We start from the raw sequence: 5,269 nt of genomic DNA on the forward strand, positions 1-5,269 counted from the left end.
AAAAAACATCAAGACAAGAGGCCCATGGGCCACATCGCTCACCTGAGAAGCCTTGCCCATGCTGTTCTTTCCTAGATTTCCCCCTTGTTATACATATTGTGACCCCACCCTACCCCCCGGGGTCATGATTTGAGCAATTTAGAGTCAACACGACCCCAGGAAGCTTCCACATAAGTTTCAGCTTTTCTGGCCCAGTGGTTCTTGAGTAGATTTTTAAAGATTTTTTCTATATATTTCTATGAAAAACTTTGAGACTTTATTGTGCCCCCCCCCAACCCCGGGGTCATGATTTGAATAATTTAAAACCTACACTAACCCAGGATGCCTCCACATAAGTTTCAGCTATTCTGGCCCAGTGGTTCTTGAGAAGATTTTTTATGATTTTTCCTTTATATTTCTATGTAAAATTTGATTTCCCATTGTGGCCCCGCCCTACCCCTGAGGGTCATGATTTGAGCAATTTAGAATCTACACAACCCCAGAATGCTTCTACATAAGTTTCCGCTTTTCTGGCCCAGTGGTTCTTGAGCAGAAGATTTTTAAAGATTTTTCCTTTATATTTCTATGTAAAATTTGATTTCCCATTGTGGCCCCGCCCTACCCCCGGGGGTCATGATTTTAACAATTTAGAATCTACACTACCCCAGGATGCTTCCACATAAGTTTCAGATTTTCTGGCCCAGTGGTTCTTGAGAAGAAGATTTTAAAAGATTTTTCCTTTATATTTCTATGTAAAATTTGATTTCCCATTGTGGCCCCGCCCTACCCCCGGGGGTCATGATTTGAACAATTTAGAGTCTACACTACCCCAGGATGATTCCACATAAGTTTCAGCTTTTCTGGCCTAGTGGTTCTTGAGAAGAAGATTTTTAAAGATTTTTCTTACATATTTCTACATAAAACTTTGATTCCCCATTGTGGCACCGCCCTACCCCCGGGGGTCATATTTGAACAATTTAGAATCTACTCTACCCCAGTATGCTTCCACTTAAGTTTCAGCTTTTCTGGCCCAGTGGTTCTTGAGAAGAAGATTTTAAAAGATTTTTCCTGTATATTTCTATGTAAAAATTTGATTCCCCATTGTGGCCCCATCCTACCCCCGGGGGCCATGATTTGAACAATTTAGAATCTACACTACCCCAGGATGCTTCCACATAAGTTTCAGCTTTACTGGCCCAGTGGTTCTTGAGAAGATTTTTTAATGACCCCACCCTATTTTTGTCTTTTCTTGATTATCTCCCCTTGTGAGGGGACTTGGCCCTTCACTTTAACAATTTAAATTCCCCTTTACTCAAGTATGCTTTGTACCATGTTTGGTCAAAATTGGCCCAGTGGTTCTTGAGAAGAAGTCAAAAATGTGAAAAGTTTACAGACAGACGGATGGATGGACAGACAGACGGACGGACAACGGACAAAATGTGATCAGAAAAGCTCACTTGAGCCTTCGGCTCAGGTGAGCTAAAAAAGGCATACTTTTGGCTTTTTTGATAGATAGCAAAATAGCATTATTTCTAATGTCATTTACAGCTAGTGAGTGCATAAAAATGTGAAAAATATATTAGAAATATTTCTAATATAATCTCTTCTACAAAATAAATATCAATTAAAAATATCTGAATGTCATTCTAAAACGTTGATTTTTAGGGGGCCAAGATATATACTTCTTTTGGGGTGGAGACTCATGCTATGCACTCGTCCACCCCCAAATTTGTATCTATGATACAGAACCCGTCTCATTGTCAAAATAATAGTTTAATTTGAACCAATTAACTGTGCAATAAATTACTTCGCATGAACTCCATGTGAACTGAAGCGAAGTGAATTCGAAATTAAATTTTGATGCATGTGTAAAGCCCAAATTAAGTCACTGGTCACATATCAATAGTTAGATCTAGTATCTGTGCTATTTTTGGTTGAAAAGAGGAAAACTAGAACTGTCTAATAGGGACAAATACTCCCCGCTGGGTTTTTCAGAATAGGTGCCAGCTCACAATTTTATAATTTTTCCATTACTTATAATATTTGTTTAAACAAACATTCCCTGTGGTGTAAGCATTAATTATAACAAATAATTATCAACTGGTTGCATTATAGCTTGACAAATGCCCCTCCCCACACACACACACACATATCTTTCATGTGGGACATGATGCTCTGAAATTAGTCAATTTGATATTTTCAAATTTTTAGGTCACCTGAGTAAATTCATTAACATTTGAACATTTTCAGCTTCTTCTCTGCAACCACTGAACCAATTTCAACCAAATTTGGCACAAAGCATCTATGTATGAAGGGGAACAAAAATTGTGAATTTCATGATCCTTGCTCCCCTGGGGCCTGAGGGGTGGGGCTAAAACCACTAATATTAATGCAATCTTTAAAAAAAATTCTTCTTTACTCCTGGACATCTAGCAGTCAAACTGTTTTCTAGAAAACTGACCAGTCAGCAAGGGCCCCGCTGAGGGGTAGAAATATAAGGGTGCACTCATGGAAGGAGGATTTTACTTGATTACATTTTTTAAACCAGAAGTCTCTGTCGAGACTGAAGCTCTACTGGTTTGAACTTATAGCAAAGGAAGAGAAAAGTACTTAAGCAGCTGGGATTTGAAACTAAATAGAATAATGATCGTTGATAAAGTCTCTTTATGTTCTTAGTGTAGTCTACTTGTGTGCCAAGTTATACTGAAATCAGACCAAAACTGTAGGAGGAGTAGCATTTTGAAACAATTTTACAGACATTTCTATTCTTAGTAACCACGGCAACACCATTCATCAAAATTAAAAATCGATATACAGAATTATGTATCTTAGTGTATTCTACTTATGTGCCAAGTTATATTGAAATCAGACCAAAACTGTAGGAGGAGTAGCATTTTGAAACAATTTTACAGATATTTCTATTTTTAGTAACCACGGCAACACCGTTCATCGAAATCAAAAATCGATAAATAGAATTATGTATCTTAGTGTATTCTACTTGTGTGCCAAGTTATAATGAAATCAAACCAAAACTGTAGGAGGAGTAGCATTTTGAAAGAATTTCACAGAAATTTCTATTTTTAGTAACCACGGCAACACCGTTCATCAAAATCAAAAACCGATACACAGAATTATGTATCTTAGTGTAGCCCGCACCTCAGATCTCCACATTTTTTCCTTATTCAAAATAAGGAAAAAATGCGGACGGGAGTATTTGGACTAATTTTCCGCATTCATTCCAGATTTTCGTAGATTCAAATTTCCAGATTTTCTCCGTATTCAAAATATGGAGAAAATGTGGATGGGAGTATTTGGACTCTTTTTCCATATTCTCTCCAGATTTCCGCATTTCCATATATACAAAATATGGAGGTATTTACTTGGTTGATAAAATGCGGAAATACGGAAATCTGGAGAAAATACGGAGTTAATCACATGGCTATAAAATGGCTAATAAAACCGCTACATGATGCATACATACATAAATATTTACAAAACCATCAACAATGTGCAAAATTATATACAATTTATTATATTATTATGAGAAAAAAACATATAAATGAATGAACAAAATTACACATTATGTTCATGAGCAATGTATTGGATCTTATATCTTTGACAAACAAATAGGAGCATGTATGGAAAAAAAACTGGAACTCTTATTTAAGCCACAAGTTCATCATGGAAAAAATGTGGCATTTTTTAATATTCATATTAAATAAATGGAAATTTATTCATTCTATTTAAGCAAAAGTGGGAGTGAAATGTTCAACACTATTAGATATTGGGGAAAAAATAACAATTGACATAGCATTGAATATTTACAAAACAAGAAAATTTTTTAGACATTTTTTATCAATCTAGATCACATTTGCCATTTTCTACCTGCATCCCTGATTCATATTTCTCACAATTCAATTTATATCTCAGGTCTGTGCTTTACACCCATCTGTCCAATAAAAATTTTCTTCAGACTTCTTTGTAATTTGTAAGGTCTCTGCATGTTTAATTTCTTGCAGCAGCACTTGCGGTCGAATTGGCAAATCCTATCAATTAAAAAAAAAGTACTTAAATTATAATGGTGCAATATTGATAAAATTTAAATTCATTGCTTTTATTCCTTTTAAAATCTTTTTATAAACACAAGTTTGGGTTCTTCAATTTAATATCAATTTGTTTAAAATATTATTTATAATAATGACAATCATAGTTGACTGTTTTTAATTATTAAACAAGCAATAAAAAAGAAAAAAAAGAATATATATACCTCAAACATAACCATCCATGGACCAAGCTTTAAGCCCGTTAAAATCGCAGTAAGTTGAACAAGCACTTATTCTTTTTCAGAAATCTCCTCATGCACAGACGCTACCAAAAAAAAAATGTATGGTAAATCATTGCTAGAGATTACAGCCCATGGCTCCCCAAAATTAACACCTTTAATTGTGGTTAACCATAATAAAATTCTATGAGCTGATTGAAAGATTTGAATCATGGGCATATTGGCTGAAACGTACGTAGCCTGGTAGCTCAGTCCTAGGCCCTAGCCGCCTAGAGTATTTATTTTCATCATCACAGTGACACACATGTTAAAAAAAATATGACTGACCTACCGCATATGAAATACGTGTATCTGCATCTTTTGGTTGATACAGCAATACGATCTCAGGCTGTCTGGTCAACAAACTTCCTCCTTTAGACAGAGCAGACGTTGCAACATGGAGGCCAAGGTTAAATTTTGGCGGTCTGTTGTTTAAATTAATTGATCACTGAGCCCGACTTTTTGAAACAGATCCCGATCAAATTGTTCATAACATTCAGGAGAAACAGAGAACTGCTGTTAACTCCAAGACAGTTTTTATGCACCCAAATTTTTTCGGGGCGCATATTGTTTTTGTCCTGTCTGTCTGTTTAGCTGTATGTCTGTCTGTTTGTTTGTCTGTTGTCAACTTTAACCTTCGCCATAACTTTTGAACCGTGAGACTTAGAGACTTCATATTTGGTATGGATACTTCACTACAAAAACACTTTCAACTGACACCAAGGTCAATGACCTTATGACCTTGATTGTGACCTTTATGCTAAAAATAGCTTTTTCGAACTTTCGCCATAACTTCTGAACCGTGAGAGATAGAGACTTCATATTTGGTATGCATACTCCACTAATTAGGCACTTTCAACTGACACCAAGGTCAATGACCTTGTGACCATGACTGTGACCTTTATGCTAAAAATAGCTTTTTGGAACTTTCGCCATAAATTCTGAACGGTGAGAGATAGAGACTTCATA

At 35.8% G+C, this 5,269-nt stretch overlaps 1 long non-coding RNA gene across 1 annotated transcript; it reads right to left on the bottom strand.

Moving 5' to 3' along the window:
• Positions 1-3,525: 3,525 nt before the first annotated feature.
• Positions 3,526-4,763, bottom strand: LOC134230167 (uncharacterized). The gene is made up of 3 exons (XR_009984290.1): positions 4,593-4,763; positions 4,247-4,347; positions 3,526-4,025 (listed from the first exon to the last, which is right to left on the bottom strand). It is a non-coding gene; the product is annotated as an uncharacterized LOC134230167 (long non-coding RNA).
• Positions 4,764-5,269: the final 506 nt, after the last annotated feature.

Source organism: Saccostrea cucullata, unplaced genomic scaffold (assembly GCF_032062105.1).
Source record: "Saccostrea cucullata isolate Sc308-1 unplaced genomic scaffold, CSIRO_AGI_Scuc_v1 ctg10785, whole genome shotgun sequence".
In the NCBI taxonomy this organism is placed as follows: Eukaryota; Metazoa; Mollusca; class Bivalvia; order Ostreida; family Ostreidae; genus Saccostrea; species Saccostrea cuccullata.